This window comes from Amphibalanus amphitrite, unplaced genomic scaffold (assembly GCF_019059575.1).
Source record: "Amphibalanus amphitrite isolate SeventyFive unplaced genomic scaffold, NRLGWU_Aamphi_draft 000018F_arrow, whole genome shotgun sequence".
Classification (NCBI taxonomy): domain Eukaryota; kingdom Metazoa; phylum Arthropoda; class Thecostraca; order Balanomorpha; family Balanidae; genus Amphibalanus; species Amphibalanus amphitrite.
In genome coordinates this window covers 328,463-345,248 of record NW_024881514.1, presented here as the reverse complement: position 1 = coordinate 345,248, position 16,786 = coordinate 328,463, and the positions used below count along the sequence as shown (strand labels likewise).

Sequence of the window (16,786 nt, the reverse complement as noted above, 5' to 3'; positions counted from 1 at the left end):
TAATAAAGGTGAAACTTTGCAAGGCTTTGGCTTTACTTAAAGGCCTTGAATTTAGCTAGATAACTCTGGTTAATGAATACCGAAATCACTTATTAGTTATCACATCCAATATTTCAAGAAGATATGTAAATCCGTGTGAAATAAAGCACGAACTTTAATTTGAATGCCCAATAAAGGGATACGTTTTCTCAAGAGTTTCAGTAAAACTTCATCTCTAATATAAAGTATGTTTTATGTCGCTCCTCATGAAGCTTTTTTTACTTATTCAGAGGGAAAACTTTATAAAAAATATTTTTAGTACGGTTTGCCTTACTCTTGTTCTGGGCCGTTTTCTTACAGGCTTGCATTGCATACATGAGGGATCTTTCCAAATATTTCAAAGATATTTTGACAAAGAGCTCAGCATTTCTTCCATAGTACAACGTGAATTTTGTTTCGTGTACTTACTAAAGATTTTGTACATCTGACTCCGAGTGGTATAAGTCTGCATTGAAGTGAGTAAAACTGATGACTAAGGTGGAGTGCAATTTGGACTTGAATTTAAATTCAAATTGTGATTTGGTATGTTTTTTTTGCGTCGTAGGTGGCGGAACGGGGAGGGCACAGGTGTGAATAATAATGCACGATAATGAAAATGCCACATTCTCAAAAAGTTTCTTTATACTAATCAAATAAAGTCAAAATAAAGTGAAGTGTTCTGTAAAACTAGTAAAACATTTCCCTGGCACATGACTTACAGACTGCAATTATGGCCAAATGTATGGCAGCAGCTTGTTGGGAGGCTGCACTACCTAGCTGGATGGCAAGTCCTTGGTCCAAACCAGCATGAGCACCAGCCCTCATTGTCATCAAGACATCAAGCCTTGGCCCCCGATCATCCCCGGCCAACCAGAGGGCTGTTTGGGTCCCTGCAGCATAGATCTGTGCTGGATGTGTCATACTTGGGTGACGTCCGCCGCCTGGGTCTGCCCACTCTCTGCCGGCACGCCGCGGTTGAGCGTCACTGCAGCCTATTCCACCTGCGGTGAACCGTTGCACTGGTGGACTGGTGATTGTCACTCAAATAATGGTTGAATTGCGTTCAAATGTGGTTAATAACAATGTGCCACTGAAAAGAGTGATAAAGATACCCAAAAAATAGCATACAAACCGCTTACAATAGGAAATATTGGACGTTAATTTTCATCCGCGCCACTTTCGTCTCCTGCAGCACTGTATTTCCGGCTGCAGGAAAACGAAGTATGCTTCTGTAGGTGACGTCACACAGGCGATGATGCAGTGGTGTGGGCGGGACTAACGGGCGACGTGGCCCTCACTGTGCATGGGTGCTGCAGCAAATTTCATTTTGGCTGCGCAGCCGAACAGCCCTCAGGTTGAAAATATGAATTTTACGTTATTTGCGAAAAACCTTGGGGGGGGGGGTTGCATCAACCCCCGCCTCGCCGGGCGAGGGTTAACCAATTGACTTCCTCATTCATCCCCTAGGTCATTCATCCCCCAGGTCAGTTGGTTCGGTGACTCAAATTTAGCAGCCTCTCTCGGTCGGGATTGATGGATCCACCGCACCGTCCGCACCGATGTGCCGTATTTTCAAGACTGACTGTAGCACTGATACACTCCCACTCCCAGAGTTAGTCCCCTGCTAGAAAACGGTATTACGGTCAGGGAACCGTTTGTAAACGGCGAGCAGAAGTTCTCTGCTCGAATTTGTCCGGTGTGCCTCAAAAGTCAAAACTACAAGCACTTAGTCCCTGGTAGGCGCCCCTATCAAGCAAGAGTGGGTTTATAAGCGCCAGGGACTCCCATCCTCGCCCCTGTTCCTAATTCCCTCCCCGCATCCTCGCTATCTTGTCTATCCATTCGGATTCATCATTCATCTCATTCTCCATATGTTACTCACTTCATCGTACATGTTCAATGTTGTAAGTCTACACTACTTTTGTTGCTGCAAATCCCACAAAGACTATCTTCACTAGCAACAACTACATCCAAGCAGACGTACCATTCCAACCCTTACAATCGCACAATCCTATTCTGAATGTCTTATCTATCTACTGTCCGGGTTGGCACGTCTCTCTTCGACATGGTTTCCTGTCTCTAACAACCCTACTACCATCTGGGCAATGAGCAAGGAAACCTAACAGGTGAGTTCAACAAGTGAGTTTAGTCACCACATTCAAGCTCCTGCTGTACAACTGAGCACCTCCGACGACTAGGTTTGGCATCCCTGTGCCATCCTGTTACCCTGTACCACCGGAGACACAGAAGCGATATATTGACTGTCGACCGGTGCCGATTGCCGAATGCAGTGGTAACGGATCAATCCAGTAACCAGTTCAAGGCCCCACTGGATAGTAGACACTGGGGTGACACGATGTTCGACATCCCCAACCCACAAGAGCCCAGCTTGTATCCTGCTATGAGCTCGATTAGAGCGGGATCCCCAGGCCAAGTGCCCTATTCGTCCCCGTTGCTACAAAGGTACGGAAAGATCAGTGCACGTTTCTGAATTCTGTTTTATACGAATTCTAGCTCTTGTTCAAAGTGGGTGGGGTCGGATTTTCAGTCTGACTGGTGCGGGCTGGCGCCAATTTGTCAGATTTTGAATCAGTTGGCATCAGTGGTGTCTGTCTTACGTAGTCGTCGATGTCGAGCACCCCTAGGCGATGCTAATAAGTTGTCTACCCTTTTGTTTTTAAAAGGGCTAAAATGAAAGGGAATGTATCGCAAACTAGCTAGGAGGGCGCCAAAGACAACCGATAAATCGTTGAATGACCTTGTCGTAATGTGTCGTCAGATATGCCTCTGGTCAACCGTTTGGCCTAGAGGTCAAGACAATTTCGAAATTGCTGTTTTTGCAGTTGCCGCTTTTGCGATTTTTTTTTTTTCAAGTCGTGGCTGTGAGAACAAGTTTTATCCCTTCTCTTGCTATCTGGGTCCTCTCAATGATAAGCGAAAAATCATGTATCAACTATCATATGACTTGTAAGGTTTAAATCGGTAAATCTCAGGCCAAAGTGGACTTGACCAAAAAGGGGCATGTTCCATAACAGTTTAAGTGTCGATGGATAAAGATTGTAATGACTGAAAACATTGTGTTGTCCTGGCACATGCGTGCAATGGAGGAGGCATTTGTACTTGTCTGCAATAGCTGTTTTATGCCTAATGACGTAACGTTACACGCCTAGGCTTTGCCTGCACACATGGAGCGTGGCCTAAAATCTCTCCCTCTAAGGTGAATGTCAATAGCACTTTTCCCCAATCCCCAGCTCTCGTAACTTGTTATTGTTTCGTCATTTGCGACCATGTAATGGAATTTCCCCCTACTAATAAGTGTCCCTCTCTCTCTGTCTTTCAGACTCCTGGATGTGTATTTTCACTGAGGTAAGTGACCACATCTCTATCTTCGGACATTGAGCACTATGTGTATTGTATATGTTGTATAACCATGTGGAAAACCCAAAGACGGAAATGTCTACAACACACGTACATCATGCATACATGTACTGAGGCACTGCTCAGCGGACCGTCTGTCTAATTACCCACGTGTTGCTGTGTGCATGAGGCGCCGGCCCGGTTCGGGGGAGGCCGTGGGCGCGCCGTCACGTGCACAGGCAGCGGTGGGGCCGGCGCCGCTCATCCAGCAGAGGCCCTTCTCTTGAACACGCAGGTGTGGCTGACTTCACGGTGCTGCTGCTATAGGGAAAATGCAGGATGCAACATTTGTTCACAAAAGGTCAGCGGTGAATCATGTCGGCTTAGCCGATGAATACACTTTGCGTGAACAATATCCCGGAAGCTTCATCAACCAAGAGCCTTATGGTCTGCTTTTTTTTTTGGCTGGCATCGTCCCTAAGTGAAATCGGCCAGCTTCTGCGTACTAGAACTCCACATTCATTTACCCCCATTTGTTACCGCCTAATTCTTCAATGGCTATTGTTTGATGCTGCCATACGGCCAAAATGATTCACACAATATTTAACTTCCTTTTAGTCTGGTGAGGTGAATTGATGTGTATGTCTTAGACGTGCGCTACATATTCCGACCGCAAACTTCACAAAACCTAGTTTTCAAACTCAACTTTTCCGCAGACAGAATGGTCCGGCCGCCTATTCCTTTGACATCCATTGCTGATTTGTAGTTTCCGCCTTGTGGCGCCATCGGTATCAGATTCCCCAGACAATGACCATCGTAAGTCGACTTTTCTGTTTTATCGACGAACGTATAAGTGTAGAGTTGGGTCTACTTTTGAATTTAGTTTTGAAGTGCTAGACTTCTAAGTTGGCGTGTCCGCCCCCGTCAGCACCGGGCCTCTGGCTGGCCGCGCCACTGATAACAGGGCGCCGTTAGGTATGTGGCTCGCCACCTCATGACGACAAACGCCGTGGTGATGTGCTCACCCCTGCCGAGCTGTTTGTTTTCCGACACAGATGAACCCGGCGGTGACACGAAGCAGCTTGCACTGCTGCTGCGCGGCGCTTGCTCGGCAAGGGCGCACAGCGGCCGACCCGGGCTCATCTCAGAGACGGTCTGGCCGAGCGCTGCTCACTGCTCATTAGCTGGTATAATAATCTTAGTTACTCTTTGTATGCACATTAGAGCATGTCAGATGTCTGTTACAAATGACTCGCTGCCATTCGGTGCAAGAGTAGCTCAGCAGTGCCACGCTTATGCAGCTCAGTAAGTGACAAACTGTGATTCCACCTATCGTGACACAATGTGATATATGTACATCTGTTGTATAATAAGTTGTAAGAGCGCTGGTGAGGTGTTTTCAATCCGTTGAAATAGCTAATCATCAATTTATAACTCCTGGTTTGGAGGGCTTGGCCTTCACGGTTTGTGATTGTTTCGGAATACCCGTGAAATCGGTGCACCTTTGTTAGGTATATTTTCGCAGTAGGCTTACGGTGAGCGATTTATAATCCATCACTGTCCTCTGTCCGTTGATGTCATCAGCTCGGTCCCTCGCCCCTTTGTTTGTACGGTATATAGCCGTTATCCTTTCCTGTCGGAGCTATTGACCTCGCCGCAGTCCAGGACTGGGACGGGAAAGGTGTGGCCGTTTCCATCGCCGTTCTGGAACAAACCGCCGTCCGACTCCGTGGTAGAAAAATTACCCGCATACAAAATTTACAACTGCACCGGGGTACTCTTCCACTCCTGGAACAATTGGACCCCACTCCTGTCAGCAATAGGGGTCAAGTCGGATTTTCCTGACAGCTCCAGATCTGTTTTCCTCAAAGTTTGTGAGCTCTCGCCTTTTGGAAGCGCACATTTCGAGGTAACGGTTCCCGGCCAGCTCATCGTTTCATAACGGGGTGGTGTAGGCGTATTTCGTGCGCTGGATGACCTCTTTTGGCTATCAGACAATTTGCTACCGCATTTTCACGGAATCCGAGCCTCCGACACGTCACGTTTCTACACTGACTGCCGGCCAAATGCTGGAAATACCCATCTGTTTTCCCCATTTCTACTGTGATGATTGGAATCGTAGCGTTAGGTTCATTGGCTGCTTTTTCAGATTTATTTTCTGAGATCGTTGTCGGCTCAGTGCAACCACCTATCACGCATCCTTGGTCGTTTTCCGGCTCTGCGCCTTGGTGTATTTTCCGTGCGGTGAGCACTGTCAGGACAACGACGGCCCATGACCCGACCTGGTGGATCCTTCACTGACTTCCTATCGTCGCGATGGCTTCAGCGACTCGAAAAACAACCAGTGTGGACTGTGGAGTGCCATATCTATTCTCTTTTGTTTTGGGGACATTTATCTTTGCCCGTAGCGATTATTTATTTGATTACAGGCGCCGCTGAGCTAACGCGGAGCAGTGGAGAAGCTGAGCTTCCGCAGGCAGCCGCCGACGCGCTGCAGTCGCGAAAAGCAGCAAGATGCACGGCCAGTGTTCGGTAGCGCGCTGCTCGGGGTCCGCTCCGAGGCTCCACGGCATTGATCAGACTACCCACGTGACTGCAAGCTACGGATCTGGCGTGGCCTAAGTATTGAATTGGGTTGTGTGGGCTGGGCTCTGGCTTTAAACTGTGACCTGTGGCATCCTCCCTTTGGCAACTCGGTACTAACTGCACCATCTGGGCTGGCGGTTGGGCTCCGATGTGACGTTGGACCGACCCCCTTTGACGGTGCCCGTGACAGGTTCTATTGTGGGTCCTCGTGACTGGACTGTCTCGTCGTCCTCCGTCGGACACATGTGACACCGCTCAGCCCGCCTCCCCTCCATTCCAGACTTGTTTGGCTTGGTGTCCAGCCAATGGGCCGCTCGCTAATGCGCCACGGTCACAGGGTCCAGCTCCGTCTAAGGGCGTGGTGGAAATATTGATGAATCATCGCTGGCGCCCCACGAAATTCCTACGGCGTAGCCACGTCCGGTATCGCGCATGCATTGAATGATCATTCAGTTGATAAATTTAGATAACATTGCGTATTTCGGTGTGGTGTTATCCTCCTGCCGTCTGCACACTAGCGCGGTGTGATGGAAATATTCAGTTAAAGGGACCCTCCCACCTTCAAAAAAGTTAATGAATTGGCATGAAAGTGATGTCGCTCGGTTCAGAAAGAGCAAAAACGAATATCTACCAAATTTCATCGAAAAATATTCACCGGTTTTCAAGATATTAGACTTTTACTTTTGTTTACTTTTTGGGATCTCCGCTGTTCCTAGCGACTTTATTTGAAAGTGCGGCATTTGTTGCGCGCAAAGCAGCATATACCACCGCGTGCTACAAAACGTTTTAGTCAAACATTTAACGAACGTTCGAAAGCCTGATGACGTCATCAGAATCCCGTAATGGTTAAGAGATAGGGACCACGCTGGTCCCACCCTGCAAGTAAAGGGAAGAAATTTCTTGAACACCATAAAGCTGCGGGGGTTGCGACCAGGATAAATGGTGGTTTCTGAGCCTGGCCGCAAACTTGGCTATCTCAACTCAAAACTAATGTTAAGGTGGGAGGGTCCCTTTAAGCAGTGTGTGCACGGCTGTTTGTTCGATTTCGGAAGTTTCATCCCGTCGCCCCGTTAACATTGCGTATCTCGGTGTGGTGTTATCCTCCTGCCGTCTGCACACTAGCGCGGTGTGATGGAAATATTCAGTTAAGCAGTGTGTGCACGGCTGTTTGTTCGATTTCGGAAGTTTCATCCCGTCGCCCTGTTCTCCCGCTCGGAGCATGAATGACGTCGGCCGGTGATACGTATGGCAGACTCCAAAGTTCGACTGTGCGGCGGTCGGCGGACCCGCCGCTGGTGGGTGTATCTGTAGAAGCTGCACGGCGGCGCGCCTGGTCCGTTCCCCGCGCCCTGTCTGCCACCCCTCCCCCTCCCGTCTGCCGTCTGCCGCCACCCGTCTTGGTCTGTGCAGGGTCAGTGACCGCGCCCGCACGGCCTTGAGTCGCCGCCGGCACTGGCCGGCCCGAGGATGGAGTCTGGTCGGGGACCACTCACTGGTCTGCTCACCAGGAGAGCCACGGGTCATCGTTTGAACGGGGCGTGAGTCAGGGAGGTAGAGGGGTCAGACCAGGCAGAGCCATCCCGAACGCTGTCCTATGCGGGCTTCGAGCTGGCTGCTTTCCGTTTACACCCAGGGTGCTACCCGCTGTTCTCGGAGAGCTGCCCTCTGCTCCGCCATCGATCCTCGGCCGGGGAAGTTGCGTGCGGCGACTGAGGGTGAACGTCCCCCGGCGTGGTGTCTTCCGTCGGACGACAAACGCCCGCGCAGTGCAGGCGCTATATGTAGTCATCACGGAAGAGTGAGTGGATAAGTGGCTGGATAGATGCGTCAAAGGTGGAGCAATCGACTCCCATAACAATCCCGCCTTTTAATCAAATTCAGCCCGTTCCTGTCTGTTATTTTCCGTCCTTTGTGCGTGGGCCCATCCACGCCGGTGTCTTGTTTCGTTCCTGGCCGTTATTTTCCGTTCTTTGTGCGTCGGTCCATCCCTGCCGACGCCTGTCGGCCGTTACCTGCCGACGTCTGTCCGGCCTTACCTGCCGTTACCTGCCGTCGTCTGTCTGCTGTTAACCTGTCCGCCGTTACCTGCTGTCGTCTGTTCGCCGTTACCTGCCGGTGTCTGTCCGCCGCTGCCCGCCGACGGTCGATGACTAACGCGAAATAAATGCATTGCGTGCCACGGAACGGACCTTCTCGAAGCCGCTAACCTGAATCGATTGGGGCGATCGGCGGATGATTCTGGTCAATTCCTGCTCGAGTGTCACTGTCGCACGAAAACAGGCATTTGACTGCCGCCTCCTGAGTATCGTTCAACAGCCTCTTTTCAAGGGTGTCGTTTAACTTGGGTGCCTTTTCTAGTGTTGGATGTGGATTGGTATTTTGTGTCGATCCGCCCAGATTCCCCGGGATGGCGCCTGATGATGGTGTCTTTGGCCCTCCGGCCGGCGGACTGTACCGCTGGTACCGCTGCCGTCCTGTCCGGCGTCTTACAGCGCTCAGCCGACAGAGGTGGGCGGACGGTGGGCTGGCAGGTGACTGGGTATCTGTGAGGGACAAGTCTCTCAGGCCGCCGACACGCGCCGGAGCCGTCCGGTATCGTGACGGACAGCGGCACATCATTGCATCCCACTTCTCAGTAATCACTTATTCTGGCCTTTATTGGCTGCGAGATCGGCACGCCATGTTGAAACGGGTGTGATTGCTGCCTACAGGCACTGATTTTATAGGCACTGATCGCTCTAATAAAACCAGGTAAACGTTATTTTAGGAAGACTCGAATGGCAAATGCATCCAGGAATCGGTCGAGATGATTCTGATCTACAGCGAAGCATCAGGCGACGCTATCTTCCTTGGTTCATCAGTGCTGGAAGTCGGGATCGGCCGCAGCCGATACGGGTTCCTGATTGTGTTCGAGTGGGGAAAGTCTGAGCTGCAGGAACCCCAACAGGACATCGGCCGGTGCCGGTGGTGGTTACAGGTTATGAGCGGCCTCTGAGTCCGGTCATTAGTCGGTGCGGCCGGAGATGGGTGTTCCAGGAAGGGTTTGTCCGGTACCGATTTATCCGGTCCATCGATCTCGGGTTCCCGCGAGCCCGGCTGGCCGGCCAGCCGGCTTCATTGGCGCTGCTGACGGCTGCGCCGCCGGACTGTTTTTGTCGGCAGAGCGGCCGGTGATCGATCTGAGATCGCTTCATCCGCCGACCAACTCCGACCCGACCTGAGCTGACCGATACCCGACCCGACTCTGACCTCCCCTGATCTGACCCGAGCCTTTTACTACCTGTCCGATACCTGACCCGCCCCGGACCCGATTTGTGGCGGACTGGAGAACTCCTGGGCGTGCTGTGAGGTGTCAATGAGCCACCGAAGCCGCCTCATTACACCCCCGGTGCGGTCAATAGGCTGCGACCTCGGGACTCTCGTGGTCATACCTCTGTGAATGGTTGGCCGTATCATCGCGGCGCTGCGCAGAGACACGTCTGCCCCTGACACGTGTGTGCCGGTGCCACGTGAGGCGGTGGGCGGGGCTTCAGCGGCACGTGACGCTAAGGTGTGCCGCTGTCCGGGGGTCAGGTGAAGGAGACGTCCACACACGGGTGCTGTGACGCAGGAGGCACGCTGATCAGACCGTATTAGTTACACTCATTTATCGGTATATGATAATTCGACGCCCCAATCACGGATCGTACGCATTGCGGTCAAAGTTTCTGAACTTCCTGCCCTGCACTTCGCGGCTACTTCGTTACCATAGGTTACTCAGCTGATGACGGCAAATGTTAACTTAGATATTCAAAAACTAATCCGGGCTTTCGGAGCCTTTCCACGGAAGCTTTGAACTCCACGGAAGCTTTGAATTTGTCAGTTCTGCATTTTCACGGGGGCTGCCCTGTGTATTAGCTGCGATATCGTTCCTTCCTTCCTTCCTTGCCAGCTTAGGCCGGGTCCCGTGGGGCCCGGCCCGTCTCCACCAGGAAGTCTACGATGAGGTCAGCTTCGGTGGAGAATATCTCCCCCAGCGTCGGCAGGGGGCCCCACCGGCGGGTCCGAGGCCCCTGGTGTGCGGGGCAGTCCATCAGCAGGTGTGGGACCGAGTCCGGCTCGCCGCAGTCGACGCACGCGTCGGACTCGGCCAGCCCGAGTCGGTGCCGGGTGTCTCCTGTCAGGGGCGAACATCCCACCCGGAGCTGCGCCACGGTCACCGACGCTCGGCGGTCCAGTCCGTCGTGCCCGGGCGTCGGGTCGGGGTGCGGGTGGCCGCGTCTGGCGCGCGCATCACACATCGCCCGCGCCCGGCGGGCCACCGCGGCTCTCGCCGACCACAGGTCCACGGGGATCTGGTCCTGTCGATATCGTTCCTTCTGACTTTCCTCACTCAGTCACGGCTGTCTTTCCATGGTGGACACGGTCACTGTTTCGCATTGCTCGGTCGGTAGGCTTCCCTGATGAGCGACTGTGATATTCAGTCCTGTCTTTCCACGGTGGCCTCTCTGTCCCTCATTTCTGTGCCAGTCATCTCGGGCCTCTGCGCCGGTGGACTGCACTGCCGCCTGCCGGTCATCACAGGCGGCCGTTTGCTCGGGCTGTAGGTAAGATAACTGCGCCGTTCGGCTGACCCGCCGCCGCGCTGGCCAGGTCACCGTCGGCCAGGTACGCCGTATCACAGCCGGTACGCCGTAGTAGCACGTCGGCGTCATCGCCGTGCCCAGAACTGTTCGGCGCCCCACGCCGCGCGTCGGCCCTGGAGCGCCCGTCGGCGGGCTTCCCAGAAGGCCGGCCGTGAGTTGCACCCCCCCCCCTCGCCCTGGCCAAGGCCCGGCGGTCCCACCCCAGCTCATAACACTCTGCATGAATCGGCATCGCCCTCAGCCCGTCTGATTTCTTGCCGCCGAGCGGCACTTAACGTGCTCTGTCCCGTGCTTCCCTGTCCTGCAATGTCAGGCCATGTTCTTCCTCGCGCGATTTTTAACGAATACCACAAGGCCCTGCTCTGCGTATCTCGCTATCTTGCACACCACGCACGCACACGGCGCGGTAGCACTGGCGCCCGTTACGGCACGCGGTTCCCGCTGCAGCTCGCGGCCCGTGCACCCTGTGTGACGGCCGACCGGCCCCCGCGCCACACACCGCGTCCATCTGTCAGCGCCGAGCTCCGGTCAGCTCCGCGCGGGGCTGACCGGAGCAGCTCCGGTCTCTTCCTGGTCACCTTGCACGGTTCGTCGGAAGGTCATCTCAGGCTCAAAAGAAACGGTATATACCATTCGAAAGCTGACGGTGAGCTGAATCCAAAAATGTAATTTTTATCAAAATCGATCGATGGCCTTTTTTGAAAATTGCGTTTTTGTGAAACCTTTATAATCTTTTATTCAACGGGCTGTCCCGGACATTCTTGAAAACATAAACATGTATATTTTAGTTCCAATGAAAGCTGAACGCCAAAAGAACAATATTTAGCGAAGCAATATTTCCAAACATTAATATGCGTCTCCCACAGCCGACAATAAGGCGTAATCACACAGCCCAGTGTCACGATGGACCAAAGTCAGCCACACAGAAGCGTGAAATGACCCTTATCGACTCGCAGACCCGGCGCTCTCGGCCCGCCTGACCAGCCACGGAAAGAACGTTCGGCTCTCGTTCTACTAACCAAATGTCGTATTTGTCAGTTTAACTGTCCACATCGCTAGTAAAGTTATTCAGGATACCTGTGAAGAAAATTCATTGTTCTGTCATCTTCACATCATACATTAATTTGCATTTGTTCGTGTCTACTTTGCTCAATTGAGCTTGGTATCATGCCCATATAAGGAAAATTGGCCGCGCTGAAATGTCAGAGGTTGCACCGGCCTCAGTTCGGGTGGAGTGGGGGTAGCGCGCGGTGGGGCAGGGTAACCTTTGACCGGTCGCACGGCCGAGCAGCCGTCACCAGTACAGCCTCTGACAGTGAAACCCCGCTCACTTCCCCTGCGCGGGCACTGAGCGTAGCTGGATGGAACAAAACATGTAAAAGAAATATGTAAATTAAAGCATGTTGTAAATCAGGCAGAACAATGAATTTTCTTCACAGGTATCCTGAATAACTTTAATAGCGATATGGACAGTTAAACTGACAAATATGACATTTGTTTAGTAGAACGAGAGCCAAACGTTCTTTCCGTGGCCGGTCAGGCGGGCCGAGAGCGCCGGGTCTGCGAGTCGATAAGTGTCATTTCAAGCTTCTGTGTGGCTGACTTTGGTCCATCGTGACACTGGGCTGTGTGATTATGCCTTATTGTCGGCTGTGGGAGACGCATATTAATGTTTGGAAATATTGATTCGCTAAATACTGTTCTTTTGGTGTTCAGCTTTCATTGGAACTATAAAATAAATGTTTATGTTTTCAAGAATGTCCGGGACAGCCCGTTGAATAAAAGATTATAAAGGTTTCACAAAAACGCAATTTTCAAAAAAGGCCATCGATCGATTTTGATAAAAATTACATTTTTGGATTCAGCTCACCGTCAGCTTTCGAATGGTATATACCGTTTCTTTTGAGCCTGAGATGACCTTCCGACGAACCGTGCTTGGCTTTGTAGGCAGCTGAGCATAGGATTACTTTACTAATGCTGAGCCTCAGATGACTTCTGGACGTGGCTGGCTTTGCATTTGGAGTGTTACATTATTTTTTGTTATTTGCGGAAGTTCTGAAATTCCTGCGAATATTAGATTAAATCTTACCGCATCTTCTTGAAGATCAATCTCTTAAAAATATCTTTAAAAAACGATCTCTTAAAAATAATTTGTTTTGACACTAAATAGAAATATAGAATTATATATCCATGCTGCTTTTCAGGGAAAACGGTCCGTCCGTAAATGACTATTGGCCATTTCCTGCAGTTTTGTGTTTGAAAGAGCTTGTCCGTTATGAAAAATTCGATCACATAGGTTGACATTTTTTTTGCTGCATGTTTGCCTTTCGGGTAGACGTAGCCTTGTATGAAGAAATAGTATGTAGTGCTCTAGCGAGGAACATCTTGATATATGTAGTTAGGATTTCAAATGACCTTTTCCTCGATAATTAATTGGAAATTCAATAAAAAGTAAATATTATATTGTTTGGCAAATTTTCGAACAACAGTTCATTCTCAAGCCACATGAAACAATTGACAACGAAGTTTTATAACTGCCGCCAAGCTACATTTTTTGAATTCTCACACGTGATGTACAAGGTGGTCTTCTTAAAATCAGAAATCTGAACTTAATCGATCATATCCCAAGCTGTTCCGAATCCACCTATTCACATATACATACATACATGACCATCAAAAGTAATATGCGAGCACAATCACATAAATATATACATGGTTCGTTTTGGTCGTGGTCGTGATGAATAGATCGCGTAGCATTAAAAAAAAAGTGACAACAATGACAATATAAACACTTTGGAAGTCTCGTAGCAGATTATGTCGTATAAAGTTCGGTTCGGTTTAAACAATCATACAAATGCATACAACTAATATGCGAGCACTCTCAATTCCCATACATGAATATGGTTCGTCTTGGTCGTAGTCGTGCTAAATAGCTGATCGTGTCGCATTAAAAAAAGGAAGAAGACAACAACAATAGCAATACAAACACTTCGAAAGTCTCGTAACAGATCGTGTCGTAAAAGGTAGGGTTTACACAATCATACATATGTATACATCTTCGAATCAAGCGCAGTACCTAACAATTATCCGCACATAATAAATTTCAATGACAGCCAGTGGGTAATGAAAACAAACAACTATCATTCTATAGTATGGGCCATGAAGACATGTTGGAGTTGAGTTTTGGGCGCTTCTTTTGGATCAGGAGGGATTCCGCGAGTTTCCTATCTGGGTGGTCTTTCGACTTATACAAAACACGTACTTTGAGGGGAATGCCTCCTTCGTGGGTGGAGTGGCACTCTTGAAAATGATCTCCCATGGGGGTGTCATGTGTTTTGTTGAGCGCGTCCCTCAGGTGTTCATTGAATCGTAAGCGCACCGGGCGCTTCGTCTCTCCCACGTATGTTACGGTCATCCCATTGCTTTGACAGACAGTACATGTTATCTCATAGACTAAGTTTTTCTGCGTGCAGTCCCCAGAGAACCCCGATCTGCATGTGTGACATCTTTGACCTCCTGGGCATAAGGGCTTACATAGTGCTGACCTCACTAGTTTATCTTTTAGTTTTTGTGAATTTGTCCATGCTAACTTTACATTGAGGCCTGATTGTCTCACTTTCCTCTTAACTTCGCATAACAGTCTTTCATCTACGTAAGGAAGTGTAAGGACCAGCCAGCGACCAGCCAGTTCGTCGACCGACCTCCAGCGACCGGTCAGTCTGTCGACCGACCTCCAGCGACCAGCCAGTCCGTCGACCGACCTCCAGCGACCGGTCAGTCTGCTGACCAGCCTCCAGGAATGACGGCAAATGGTATGCCAAGGTTAAAGTCAGGTCTGTCTTTCAGATTCCCTGACACGGACAAAAGATTCCCCCCGCCCTCAGCTATGGAAGTTGAATGTAAGCTAAAAAAGCTAAAACAAGACGTAGTTAGGTGTTACAAAAAGCACCATGTGTCTGAGAGCAACGTAACTGAGAGTGAAATGCAGTTCTTGGACGAGATACAGAAAAACGACAACGTAGTTGTAAAGCAGAGTGACAAGTGCAAAGGTCTTATTATCATGGATAGGACGGAGTATGTCAACAAATCTCATGCTATTTTAGACGATCGGAACAACTATGAAGCTATAGACAAGAACCCAGTACCTAAAGTCGAGGCAGAATGTAAAAGGATATTCAAGGATGTTTCTAGAGATAAGTTACCAGAGGGCACGATTAAGGAGTTGATCCCGAACCACAGCAGGACACCGGTTTTCTATGGTGTTCCGAAGGACCATAAGGAGGGGGTCCCACTCAGACCTGTTATTTCAGCTTGCGGTGGTCCTACTGAAAAGATGTCATGTCTTTTAGAGCGCGTCCTGAAACAGCTACTACAATTTGTTCCAACACACTTGTGGGACACAGAACACTTTTTGAAAAGACTAGATGAACACACTCAAGAACAGGGGATCCCAAAAGGTTCCATTTTCTTTAGCATAGATGTGGTGAACCTGTACGGCAGCATTCCTATTTCGGAGGCCATTGATGCAGTCTGTGATAAGCTGGCCACCCATCTAAAAGATGTAGACACTTTTGGGCTGTCGGTAGAGGACATTAGGAAACTGCTGCAAGAAAGCCTCACAAAGAACGTCTTTTCATTCAACAATGAGTACTACCGTCAGACACTGGGGATCGCGATGGGAAACCCTTGTGCCCCTCCCATAGCCATTCTCTTCCTGGACCAGTTTGAAAGGCGTGCCCTAGAAGGAGCCACTCACAGCCCGTCGTTCCTGGTACGCTACATTGATGATTATGCTGGAGTGTGGACTCACGGTGAGCAGACGCTCAAAGACTTCCTCGCTTACCTCAACTCCCTACATCCATCGGTAAAGTTCACTTTAGACTACTCTGACAAAGAAAAAGGAGTGCCATTTCTAGACACATTGGTGACGGTCGAGGAAAAGCACGATGTCACAAAAATTGAGACAGAGCTCTACAGCAAGCCCATGAACTCGGGCATTATCCTTCATTTCGATTCTGCACATCCAAAGTCGACCAAACTCAACGTGGCTAGAAATCAATTTAAACGGGCTATCAGGAATTCATCAAGCAGCATGAAGGAGAGGAAAAGTGTAGAAAAGATAAGGCAGTTACTCTTAAAGAATGGCTACCCAAACCACGTCCTGAACAGGTTGCTCAGAGAGGCTAGGGGGAATAAGACTCAGTCAAGAACTAGAAGGAACAGGACCCAAGAACCTTGTGATGGATTCCTTACACTTCCTTACGTAGATGAAAGACTGTTATGCGAAGTTAAGAGGAAAGTGAGACAATCAGGCCTCAATGTAAAGTTAGCATGGACAAATTCACAAAAACTAAAAGATAAACTAGTGAGGTCAGCACTATGTAAGCCCTTATGCCCAGGAGGTCAAAGATGTCACACATGCAGATCGGGGTTCTCTGGGGACTGCACGCAGAAAAACTTAGTCTATGAGATAACATGTACTGTCTGTCAAAGCAATGGGATGACCGTAACATACGTGGGAGAGACGAAGCGCCCGGTGCGCTTACGATTCAATGAACACCTGAGGGACGCGCTCAACAAAACACATGACACCCCCATGGGAGATCATTTTCAAGAGTGCCACTCCACCCACGAAGGAGGCATTCCCCTCAAAGTACGTGTTTTGTATAAGTCGAAAGACCACCCAGATAGGAAACTCGCGGAATCCCTCCTGATCCAAAAGAAGCGCCCAAAACTCAACTCCAACATGTCTTCATGGCCCATACTATAGAATGATAGTTGTTTGTTTTCATTACCCACTGGCTGTCATTGAAATTTATTATGTGCGGATAATTGTTAGGTACTGCGCTTGATTCGAAGATGTATACATATGTATGATTGTGTAAACCCTACATTTTACGACACGATCTGTTACGAGACTTTCGAAGTGTTTGTATTGTTATTGTTGTTGTCTTCTTCCTTTTTTTTAATGCGACACGATCAGCTATTTAGCACGACTACGACCAAGACGAACCATATTCATGTATGGGAATTGAGAGTGCTCGCATATTAGTTGTATGCATTTGTATGATTGTTTAAACCGAACCGAACTTTATACGACATAATCTGCTACGAGACTTCCAAAGTGTTTATATTGTCATTGTTGTCACTTTTTTTTAATGCTACGCGATCTATTCATCACGACCACGACCAAAACGAAC

The 16,786-nt window shown here is 49.6% G+C and overlaps 1 protein-coding gene across 2 annotated transcripts in view; it reads left to right on the top strand.

The window, feature by feature from the left end:
• Positions 1-304: 304 nt before the first annotated feature.
• LOC122388157 (protein tyrosine phosphatase type IVA 1-like) overlaps positions 305-16,786 on the top strand; it is a 42,040-nt gene continuing 25,558 nt past the window's right edge. The window contains exons 1-2 of one of the 2 annotated variants that reach the window (XM_043379003.1): positions 305-494; positions 3,359-3,384. The gene's annotated coding sequence lies outside the window, so the exon portion shown is untranslated. Of the gene's footprint in view, positions 562-3,358; positions 3,385-16,786 lie in introns of both variants that reach the window. The other variant, XM_043379010.1, reaches the window with a different exon arrangement.